The sequence below is a fragment of the Lissotriton vulgaris genome, chromosome 8, assembly GCF_964263255.1.
Source record: "Lissotriton vulgaris chromosome 8, aLisVul1.2, whole genome shotgun sequence".
Taxonomy (NCBI): domain Eukaryota; kingdom Metazoa; phylum Chordata; class Amphibia; order Caudata; family Salamandridae; genus Lissotriton; species Lissotriton vulgaris.
In genome coordinates, this window is record NC_141696.1 from 160,228,737 (window position 1) to 160,241,875 (window position 13,139).

Sequence of the window (13,139 nt, forward strand, 5' to 3'; positions counted from 1 at the left end):
TACCTTTGTGAATCAACGTCAAATTTGCGTCCTTTTCTTCCAACATCCTGAGAATTCTAAAGTTACCCAGGATTTGTTGATTCCCCTAGAGGTGACCGAGAAATTAGCCAAACTACAGCTACATTTTTGTTTTTTTTTAATGGCGAAAAAGTGCTGCAGAAGAAAGCTGCAAAGGGTATCAACAAGGATTGTTGGTGCTAAAATCACTATCTTTCCAGCTTTCAGGAACAGGCAGAATTTATCAGAAAACCAACATTTTCTACACATGTTTGGCATTTTACTGGGACATAGCATATTTTTCCCATTTTTTGTGCTTTGAACCTCTTTCCAGTTAGTGGTAGGAATTGGTGTGAAAGCAATAATGGATCCCGGAAAGCTATACATTTGTAAAAAGTAGGTAACATTTTGACTTCGGCAAGGGGTCATTTGTGTAAATCCTTTAAGGTTATCCTCAGAAAACTACCAGTTGAATTAAAAACATATTCATATTGAGTTAAAAAAAACAGCCATTTTGGCCAACATTTCCACCTGTAACTTTTTCTAAGTGTGAGAAATCTATGGAATCCCCGGGCCTGGATAAATTTCCTACCACCCAGAGTTCCCCCAAGTCTCCTGATAACTATGCTACCTCACTTGCGTGGGTGGGCCAAGTGACTGCTAGAAGGACACTAATCAATCTAAATCAATCAGTAGTATGACCCTGTTCCACAAGACGAGGACGTGAAGTCAACATGCACTGGCTAATCAGGACCCAGTAAAGAAGAGTGACAATGTAGCCAATAAATGGCAAGCAATGTGCGGGCTTCAAGCCACCTATTGTATACAATACCCCTCCCAGCAACAGCGCATGCGGTGTCAGCAGTTTAGAGCAAAACTGACTTCACTAACAGGATGGGCCATCTGCTATTAACTCATCACTTTAACAAACTATCAACAATCAAAGTCATATATTACCCAGCTTGACAAATTCTCCAATTTATTCCCTGGGTTATTAAGGATGTAGTAGTTACCTTTATCCCAATTCCAGACTAGATGGTTACATTTCTGCTACCTGTCTTTCACTGCTAACAGATTGACCTCTCCCAAAAAGATCCCAAAATGTGGCTGTCAATATATTTGATGAGAACAAAAGCATCATGTGTCTCAAGGATTTGTTGAGAGACATGGCTATGGATCCTCTCACCTTTATGAGCACAAAATATGGAAGATATGTTCATGAAAATCTAACAATATTGTCACTTTTATTTACATAGCTTCAAACCTGTAAATTTCTGTGGGATTTCAAGCCCCATGAGCCCAACTGGCTGAAATTTGATGCCACCGTATGACATTTCTGGTGGCCACATCATCATACCTCACTATCTCCTTGTCGCAAGTGCTTTTTCAGCAGGAAAGTTATGCTCCTAGTTGATTGAGTGAGCTTCATGGTTTTTTGCAGTATTATCTGCATTCCAAAAATAGATGTTATCATTGGCAAATCTGATGCCATAGAGTTGTCAAGATTGCTCTACAAACTCCATAAAATGTAAGGTTGTTATAGTACCAAATTATGGTTGAATAGATTTTAAGAATAATGTAAAAAATATCAGTCCCACACAGTATTTCTCCATTCCATTACGTTCAACTCCTAATTGCATAATACTGGGATGAATATACCAGGCTGTACAGATAAAATGGCATGCAATTTACTTTGGCCCGGTTACTGTGTAACTCATATTCAGGATCAGAATTATCATCTGGAAATATCAAGTATGGGTCTCCTGCACCAGGTAAGACCAGGCATGGTAAAAACAACCAACTGTGAATCAGACAGAGACAAATTCCATGTGGTAATTTTGCACATCCTGACTCAGAGACAGGTCCTGTGAGATTTAGTGTCTGATGTACAAAGTGTTTTAATGGTCGCAAACCCTCAGATTCTGTAAATCTGATGGTTGCAACAGTTAAAACACTTTTTGTAATGTACTAAATCCAAATAACAATTTGTAAAATGTTTTCTCAATCGTTAATTGGTAAAGTAAACATTAAGATATCACCATTGGGTAGGACCGTGTTAAGAGCGTCCCTTCCAAATACTGACTTCTTAAGGTTTATGTTAATGTATGCGAATGAACTCCTGTAAAAAACATTAATATTTTTTCAAAAATTTCCAAATTGATGGGAAGCCATACGCAAATTGGAAGTGGTCCCTAGGGACCACTTTTCTTTGAGAATGTTGACAAAAAGGAAAACAGGCTGCATTAAAAAAAATATTAATTTAAAGGCAATTACAGACATAGTGGTCTGCTGACTCCAGCACATATCCATGCCTGAGACTCTAGCCAATTGTTGTGGGTTGCAATTTGCAACCTGCCTCATCCATATTAATGAGGTAGATGGCATCGCAAACCACTACATTTTGGAATTCTATAAACCGACCTATTATTAGGGGTGGGTGGAACATGTGGAATTTGACCTGTGGAATTCCAGAGAGTCGCATAAAAAGTCAGAAAGATTCTGTGGCGTTCTGCCAAAGGGCAAAAAGTGACTTGTCACTCTGCTCATGCTGTGATTTAGTTCTGTGAGCGTATTCCATGGTGAAAAATCAGAAGAGAACGGCACCACGCAGGGAGCCAGAGGCCACAGCTACTCAGGTTGATTTTGCTGCCGCTCAAGTAGATTTTCTACTCAAGTGGCATCCTTCTGCCAGCGAATGATTGCCACGGCCCCATCCGCCCACATTTGAAAAATCTCACCCAATGTCTCCCAGAGATGGGAAATCACACTTGGGTGGCCAAACCTTCATCGCCAACTTACCACTCAAGAGAAGCACACGAGAAAAAAATCTGCCATGCAGCGTTTGACGGAATTTGGCAGGAACTCTGTGTTACAAGAGTAACACAGAGTAGGCAAATTTTCACTAATTCCAACAGTGGAATGGAATATTAGTATATCGGTTTGTTTGCAAAATTCCTTTCCATTCAAAAAAAGTTGATGCTTAATTTGCAACATCTTTTTGTGAAGGGAAAATGTGCAGATTAGTCCCATTATCACTCAGAATTGCAGTGCAGAGTTCCACCTTTGGACAAACAAATAGGGCCCTCATCTACAAAGCAATTTTATCAACGGATAGGTCGAATCAGAGTTTTTGCGACTGCAAAATTAAATTTTTAAATGTACAAAATCCAAATTGCGATTTGGTAACACTGTAAATACTGAATTGGTGTTTAGAAAGGGAGAGTAAAGGCCGCCCCTTACAAATACTGATTCCTTAAATTATTTATTAATGATTTTGCTTTGTGAAAGTGAACAAAAACATTTCAGGAGAAGAAAGTGGTACATGAGACCACTACTTACGCCATCAAAATGGATGTAAAGTTTATGATTTTGTTTTTGAAACACATTCTGTTTTCCTTTTAGGAAAACGAGATGTGTTTAAGAAAAAGATTACTTTATCTAAAAACAATCACAGACCGGGTGGTCTGCTGACCCCATCTGGCCACCATACTATGACTCTAGCCAATCATAGTGGTTCACAATTTGCAGGCCACCCAAGGGCGTAATGTAGGCCCCTGCAGCCCCTGTGGCGCACTGGGGCCCCAACCCTTCAGGTGGGCCCAATTTAGCCCAAGGTAAATGAATATCTGTGAGCTATGGGAGAATCAGGGGCCACTCATCAAATTAGGAAGGGGGGCTGTCATTTAGCGTTACACCACTGGACCCACCTCATGCATATTAATGAGGTAGGTTGAATTGCAACCCACTACGATTCAGTATTTTATGAATCAACTAATTAATATATAGGTTGGTTCTCAAAATACTAACGCATTCAGTAAAAGTTGGTGCGGAAATTGCGACCAAATTAGAAAATCGCAAATCGCAAATTGGCATTTATCCCAATTTACGATTTCTTACTTCGAATTTTAGTACATAACACCCTTTATCCCTGCCCAAGCTCTTGTCATACTCAGTGCAACGATGTTCTCTGTTTTTGATCTTCTGTTGCATTTCTGACCCTGGGCACTCTTCCTTTTCCAACATTTACTTTTAGAAATGGACTCATAAATATCATTCCTTATCCTCCATAAACAATGGGTAGTCGTTTTTATAGGCTCTTGAATGTACTAAACTTGAAGGACTTTTTGGCTAGTTGAATCCTATGAAGAAAATGACAGTAAGTTAAACAATGCAAATCGCTACTTAGAAATTACCAAACACTTTTACGCTGTAGTGATATCTTGAGTGCAGCTCCTCAAATATCGGTTCTCTGGCTGTTTTGCTACACTAAAGAGGATAATTATCTAAATGTAGAATTTTGTGTAAAATGAATATACATGATAGCATGTCCATCTCAACATACAAATACATTTTGCTGAAAAATGCACATGGAAAGCATATACATGGTCACAAATTCAAATTCAATGTATGTGTACAAGTGCACATAAATTATCATGTATATGTCCTTACATATAGATACATATGGGTCTATGTTTCTTTTTTTAATTTGCCATATATTAAATGAGTACAAACAAAATGTGATGGACGTAGAAAATATGTACGGAAATTATTTTTGGGAAAATAACATGCATATTATATACACAACTAAGCGCAGGTCACTGGAATTATACGATTGTGCAGTGATTTTTATAAAATTATAGATTTGCTACATTTGCCACATGATCCATCATTTGCTGCATAATCTAAAGATTTTAAGAAAAAAAATTGTTTCTAGCTGAAACGGTTCAAAAGTTACTCAAAACGCAGCAGCACGTGTTACTTCGCAGTGGAAGGCCTTTTGTAAAAGTTGACTGGTCAGGTTCCTGTTGCTTATTGCTATATTTAGGTATTAAACTGGTACTAATGAAGTGCACTCAATGCCCAGACAGTGTTAACAAGTGTAAAAAGTTCAAAATAATGTAATAATACTATTAAAAATGTTCCGCATTATGCCACATAATTAGCCTCTTCTTGCCACATAATTTACTCAACCCTGCCGCATAATTTAGAAATATTGCTGCATAATTCCAGTGGCCCTGACTATAGCTGCACAGTTCCAGGAACTCTGCCCTTGTAGGTCTATTTTCACAATCAGAAGCGTCATGTTGGGGGGCAGGGAGAGGGGGGCTTGCATTTTTTCAGCCACCCTGCCTCACATATTAAAGCAGCATGCGCTCCCCCTCGGGCTCTGATCTGCATTTGCGCCAATCAGTCACCAGGGTGTAGGGTTATCCAGGAGCAGCTGACATGGCTCACGAGTGGGGGTGGGTGGGGGGGGCAAAGGCACGGGTTCACAGGGGTGCCACGCAAAGTGTGGAGGGTCGCAAGGGAGCTTTAAAAATTTAAAAATAGCTTACCTTTCTGCCGGGTCCCGCGTCTCTGGTCCTGCTCTCCTACTTCCGACATCAGGAACAGGTAGCAGGCAGGCAGGCTCCCTCCCCTAAGCCAATCACAAAGCTGCAATGCAGCATTGTGATTGTATGAGTGCCGTGACAGGGGCTCTCGGGGTGGGCATGTTCTCCATGCAGGCTGTAATGCAGCCTGCATGGAGAAGGGGAAAGTGCGCATGACTGTTTTGGGTGGCCTGAGAGGGCTGACCAAACAGTCATTGCACACTTGGGAGTGGCCATACCACTCCTCCCCTGCCCTGCTCCATGAGCAAAGCAGTCCCGCCCACCGCCAGCCTGCAAAGGAAACATAAAACGCTAATAACTTCAAGTTATTATCATTTCATATTTACTTTCCATTGCTCGCAAGCAGTGGGGGGACGCACCTCCACCATAGTGGAGGGGCCGCCACTGGTGTTATCAGCAGACTTCCACCTATTTACCCTGATCACCTCTGGGAGCCGCATTGGTGTGTACCTGCCATGAGGAGCCTGTTCATTTGTAAGGATTGACCCTAATTCTATACTGCACTGCTCATGGTATGGAAGTGTAATGGAACACATCAGGCCACCTCCAATGCACGACTGTTTACAATGTTATGATATGGCAGGCGTGGTCTTTAAGCTTTCAACCTGTTGCCTGTCAGCTTTGCTCATTTCTTTCTGGCATCCCTGGGAAAGCCGGCCTTGTGTCAGAGATGTGATGCTGGCACAAAACCTTCTTCATTCTTGTATAAATAAATGATGCCACCCAAGTCCCCATGTTTCGCACTATTTGAATATTTTCGGGAGGAAACTGTAAATTGCTACAACTCCATGCATTTGGGCCACGAGCAATAAGCACGTGTGCAAAACATGCTCATGGAGATTAAGAAAATATTTTAATGAATCGACTCATTGCTCTGATAGAAAAGCAACTCTTCATATAGCTCTGAAAACCCCAAATTTCAGTCAGTGAGGCCTGCAAGTCTATTCAGGTCCCTGCCCCGCCGCCTGCATGAAGGACGAATGAAGGACTCCTTCATTCCTGAATCAGCGAAGGAAAACACAGAAGTTAAAAATAAAATCTTAATTGAATGGCTGAGGTTTCATCGTGCTGTAAATTGTTCCGTATTTTGCTGCGGGCTGTATCCACCCCCCCCCCCCCCCGCCCCCCCCCCCCCCCCCCCCACCCCACCCCACTCAGGCGGGCCTCATTGAAACATAAATCTGCTATTCCTCCCGCACCTGGGGCTGGAAAGTGTCAGGCCAGGATCTCCCTGCTTTTTATTTGTTACCAACCACAAACATATTAACATAAATGCTGTCAGTGAGGTGACAAGAACCAGCAGGCCAGTTACGTTTTCAAAAATCACAATTTGTCAAAAAAGCTCTCCACCTGGTGATGACACACTGTATGTTTTCTAAGAAAGTTCTTTGATTTGATATATCCATAATCCTGTTTTCAAACACGTCTGAGTCATTTGGCAACTATGAATGCATGGCTCTTGTGAGAATGGTCAGCTTGCAGGGTAAAAGCTTCGGGAGAAGTTAAATTGCTGTTGAGAGACTTGTGGAGTTCAAATACATAAGAAACTGGTATCCTGACTTAATTTTGTCCTGGCATTACATCAATACAGCCTGTGTGCAGAGTCCTAGGCCTGTGAATGACAGTGAGAGGTTCAGGGCCTTTCCTGTGATCTGGTATAGGCTGCACTATCCCAAGTCTGTACTGAGGTGCCCCCAGGATTGGGGTGACCAAGGGCAGACTGAGAAAGTGTTCCCAATTACAGTCAAAGAGCTCTTTAGAGTGCCTGCCCTCTTACAGCGCATTAGTGAAAGTCGGAATGGCTTTTCCAAGCCACCAGTCTGCCCTGCAGAGCAGAGAGTGATCAATTTTAGTTTGAAAGTGGGGCAGGGATCCCCCACAGAAGGGTGCAGTGAGTGACTGGAGGGCCTCGTGGATCCCTTCTCATCAAGGCCCTCTCAGAAAAGACCACAGTGTCCTGTATGACCTCATCTGCTCATAGTGACTGAATATTCCATCCTGTTTATCACGTAGAGGAAAGTGGACCACAATTTGTGTTTGTCAAGCTCTTCTTAAAACCAAAACTCCTTCTCACACAAATAGAGGTGGGTATACTAATACCTGATACGTGTTTGTGGACCATGTACAATGGTCTGTCTCTAGAGGTGTCAGACGTGTCATCGGGAGCGGCTTCAACGGGACAGGGGTGGTAGGGCGGGGAGGGTGGGGAAGCATCCAGGCTCCCCTAAGCCAATCACAACGCTACAATACAGTGTGGTGATTGGTCTGAGTGCCGTGGTTGGGCGCTCAGCCAGGGAATGGGAGCCTGGGCATGTTTTCCACCCAGGCTGTAATACAGTCTGGGTGGAGAACATGCAAAGTCTGTATAAATGTTTGGCCGACCTGAGACGACCGTCCAAACATTGATGCACACTTTGAATGGGCAAGCCACTCTTCCCCCCGGTCCCTGGTCTGTCAGTAGAGCAGCCCCGCCCTGCACAAGGAAACGAAAAGCTGAAATGATAATAACGTTGGTTATTAACATTTTAGTTTTCCTTTATCTACTGCTCGCAGAGCAGTGGGGCGGCGATCCTGTGCCTTAGCGGAGGAGCCGCTGCTGCATGTCATACATGCAAAAAGAAAAAAGAAGAAGTCAAAAAGAATATTTGAAAAAAATAATAATTGATGGACAGAATGCAGAACAATGTCATACATTCACCCCAGTACAGAGATCTGGGCCTAAATCCATCGTGCTCACCATGCCATTCCAGTTTGGACCCAGCCATATGCAAATCAGTCTTGACCCTGCGCCCAATGGGAACAGTCCAGCCCGAGCTGCCAGGCCAGGTCTTCCCTGGACTGGAAACAAGCACCCTAGGACCGGTTTCAGGCTTGTCATACATAAGGCACAGTGGGGATTCTGCTCTCCTGCTGACTTCCACAGATTTGAGGGATGTGGTTACTTGGGAGTCAGCACTTGTAGTGATTGAAGGAACGTGGTTCTGCTGCTAGAGCCATACTGATACTGAAGTACTGATGAGAACATATTTGCATTGCGGGAAAGCTAAATAAGGGGCAATGGCTGACATTTTCAGTCCCTTGCTCTTAAGGGTTATGGGGACAATCACTGGCTATCCGGTGGATGATAGACAGCTGGCTGGATTTGTAAATCAGAATGGGAGATAAGTGAGAAATGTGCAGGAGATAATAGTCAAAATCTTCATGCCATAATTATTATGCAGCAAATACTGAGCTACACAGATACATTACATGTGTGGAATTACATTTTCATCTATTGAAAGGTTGTTAATCCAAAATCCCAGGGCCCAATTCACAGAACTAACTTAAGACAAAATCCTAAACGTACTACTTTTGGTATTCACAGAAGTTAGGATTTTGTCTTAAATTTGTGTTAAGACAAACTTAAGACACACTTAAGACAGGCTTAAGACAGACTTAAGACATACTTAAGACAGACTTAAGACAAACGTAAGTCAGACTTAAGACAGACTTAAGTTAGGATTTTGTCTTAAGTTTGTCTTAAGTCTTTCTTAAGTCTGTCTTAATTCTGTCTTAAGTTTGTCTTAAGACAAACTTAAGACAAAATCCTAACTTCTGTGAATACCAAAAGTAGTACGTTTAGGATTTTGTCTTAAGTTAGTTCCGTGAATCGGCCCCCCAGTTTGTTCTTTTAATGTTTGAATGAACAAGAAGTGAGTTCATCCTTGTTTGAGAGGTCATGTAGCACCTCTTTTAACAACCCAGACTTACATTGGAAGCAACATTTTTGTACTGAAGGTATTTTGTCATTAAAGCCTTTGAATGATAAATATATGTTTATAACATGTTGGAGGGTTAAGGACATTGACCCCAATACTTATTATAATCTTAATGGGAACCATAATAGCCAAACAAATGATACAACAACAAAATTTCATAAGCAATGTATGATTCATTTATCTATTAGGGAAATCCTGATGAATCTTAGTAAGATTCTTTCGAGCTTTGTATATAACAAGCATCCAAAATAATTTGGAAGAAGTGCAATTTCTCACACGTTCACCTTTCTTTCAAATTACTTTTCTAGTTAGTTTTTTTTAGTACAGTTTTTAAATACACCTTTGCCTTTCCTATTTACCTTTCGTTTGAATTATTTATTTGAACAGTAGGATACCAGCAGCAACTTGCCTCATTGAATCATGCCATTCTACTCTTTCTCAAAGTTATTCCACTTATAGTATTGGGTAATCTCGGTTCTGCTCTCTGGTTGCTTAGTGTCTGGTGAGACAGAGACCTCTCAACCATGCTAGAGATTAGTAGAAACCCCCGAGGTGCTGGAAGAATAGTACCTGATGCATCAGACACTCTGCTGTTATTTTTTAAGTTTCACTTTGGGAGTTTGTTTAAGAAAAGCAAAAAAATGCTAAGTGTGGAAATAAACAAGTCCCATGGAGGATATTCAGTTGTGTGCACTGTGATCTGCTCCACCAACAGATGCACTACAGTCACGGGGATCCTGGCCAATCGGAGATCACTGAATATGGCTGTCCTCCATGGGAGTGTAGGTGGTGCCCACGAAGAATACACATAAAGCGTGCATAATAATAAGGTAAATGTATTCAGAAATCCAACGAGTAGTCACTCATAAGAAAGCCTGAGCCAACTATCATTGTAGGGAATCTGCCCCACAGTTCTATTTACTAGATTCCATCCAACATCATTGGCCAGGATACCGCACATTCCCCATTGTTAACAATATGGAACAATAATAACCCAACCCAAGAAGCATTGCAAACTGAAAATCAACACAATTTACAAACTGTAGAGTCATATACATTATACATGTATTGTTGTATTTGAACAGAAAAAAATCTAATGCAATAGCATGCTTTGCTAGCGTGGCATAAACTGATCTTAGCACCACACAGGTTTTGTCTTTAGCCTTTTTCTACTTTCTCTATTCAAAGCATGTCCATTTCGACATACATCAGAATCACATCTAGATTCCAAAGCTTTTTCATTATCATTGCTTTCATTAGGCCACAACCATCTCTGTACTTTATCAAACTTACTGATACTCCACACATTCCCATCAATCAGTTCCACTACCTGATGTCCAACTCTGATTATTTTCATGGGAACCGAATCTTAGATTCTTCAAATCTAACCAACTTTCCTTTTTACACGCACCCATTCACCAGGCCGAAGCTGGGTTATATGACCCTTTTGTGCACAGTTGGGCTCAACTTTGTCATTCGACCTCCAACTATGATCATTTTATATCACTAAACCATCATCCACTTCAGTCTTCATATCTATCATCCACATTTGGTTTGTTTTGCACATTGCCTTTCTCCCTCTCATTTTTTTCAAATGAAGACATATCTCCCAACAATCTGGGTGTGACCCTGTAATTCCACAACAAATCTTTAGGAGCTTGATGACAATTTTTTCCATTGGTGAGTGCCAAGTGTAACCCTTCCTTAAAGACCCTTATCCATCTTTCTACTATGCCATTACTCTGTGGATAGTAGACAGACGTGTGTATGTGACTGATGCCATATTTATCCAAAAATCTATCATTTCCAATGACTTCAATTGTACACCGTTGTTTGTGACTAAACACTTGGGAAAACCTTCCATTTCAAATAATTCCTTAAGAAACTGAATTACAGTATGTTAATCAACCTGATGCACTAGTTTATCCTCTGGCCATTGAGATAACTGACCAATAAGCACTATGGCAAAAACCTGACTACTGGATAAACACATGGGACCTGTAATGTCAAGAGAAGCCCTTTCCCAAACTCTCTCAGGTTTAGATATTGGTGCTTTGTCGTAGTTGATTCCCTTCTGTGATTTGTCACTGGCCACACATTAAATGCATGATCTAATTTTGGCTTCAATACGTCTATCAATGGGCGGCTATCAAAACTCACAGCAAATTCTTCTTTTCATGCTACTCATGCCGGGATGGCCCTCATGAACCATGTCTAGAACAACTTATCTTAAACTCTGAGGAAAGGAAACAGAAGATCATTTAACTCTGGCAACTCATTTGCAATGTAAAAGTAAGGTAACACATCTTTGTTCAAATCTCTTTTCCAGCCATTTTGACTTATAAGATATATATTTTTTTTATTAGATTTTTTTGTTTTGCAGGTTTACATGAGCTGCGTAAATTAGTCAAACTGCTGGGTTTCACGGTTGCTTATTACATATCACTGCTGGCAGGCAAATCAACATCATACATACATTTATCAGGTGTTTCATTGAATCACCATTAACATTACAATCATGGTATGCATTGTTCAATAGCATTAACAGTTAGTCAACTATCACGCAAATTATTGATTGGCGCAGTTCTTATGGAGTTGTTGAGGCATGCGCTCTATCTCCGTGGTTTGATTGTGTGGTGCTCAAAGCAGTTTGAACTGTGGAGGCGGGGTATAATGAAACAGTGACAAATTAACACAGAATAGGGTATAAAAACTGAGCAGCAAAGCTGATGTGCAAACACCCTGGCCATTGTTCTATGAACTAATGTGAGTAACTGGCATTCTGGACACAGTACTTGGTCTGCTGTGGGGTAGGCATGCATACGTTTTTTTTGTTCGCTTTCTCCATGATGTGTCTTGCTCCATGTCATTATCTGTTTGTGATGCAAGCAGTTTTTTAAGGGGTTGCTGCTACTGGGTGTAAGGATGGCATGCTAGTGTTATGGATGAGGGTTAGTGCAGCTAGAATCACGTCCCTTGACTTATTATATTTTATAACCTCCTGAATCTCCTCCTCCTGTAAACATGCATTCTTCAATTGATCATATTTAATGCAGCCACTAGACACTTCACATATGGACACAACTTTCTCTAAACCATCATCAACACTTATGTCTTCATGATCTTTTATTGGTAATCTGTATAAACAATCTTCTAGAATGTTTCTGACAACAGGAATGTATTCAACCTTGAAATGAAATTCCTGCAATTTATATTACCATCTAGCAATTCTAGGCTTAGCCTTTCCACAACCTTTAGTGGTAAGGAATTCCACCAATGGACCTTGATCTGATCTTACTTTGAACTGAGTACCATAAATATTTTCGAAAATATTCAATTCCCCACCAACAAGCCAATGTTTCTTTTTCTAGAATGGAATACTTAAATTCTGCATCTTTTAATGGTCTTGAAGCAAATACAATTGTGGCCAACCTGCCCTCCTGATTTTGAAATATAACAGCATCAATACCAACATTACTGGCATCTATAACTATAACTGAGTTGTACCGAGTGTCAAAAGTTGCCAATATAGGAGCTGAAGAAATTTCTTTCTTCAAAGTGACAAATTCAGAAGCATATTCTTCATTCCAAATCAATTGCTGATCGCTTTTCATTAGACCCCTCATGTTGTTTGTTTTATCTGCGAACAATGGCATGAACTTGGCATAATATTCCAAGGAATAATCTAAGCTGTTCTTTGTTTTGAGGGTCTGGTGCATCCTCTATTGCTTTATTAAACTTCTGCTTTTGCAAAAAAGCATGTTTGCCAATGTTATGACACACATAGTTCACAGATTCAACTTCAAATTTACATTTTTCCTTAGTTAAGGTCATAAAAAAAATAATAACTTCTGCATGATTCTCTGAAATACTGCTGAGGCTGAAATCAATCCAAAGCATTCTTTTGTATCTAATCAATGATATGTAAGGTTTGCTGTCTTCATGCAGAGTAATTTGATGATAATCATTGAATAAGTCCAATGTTAAAAAA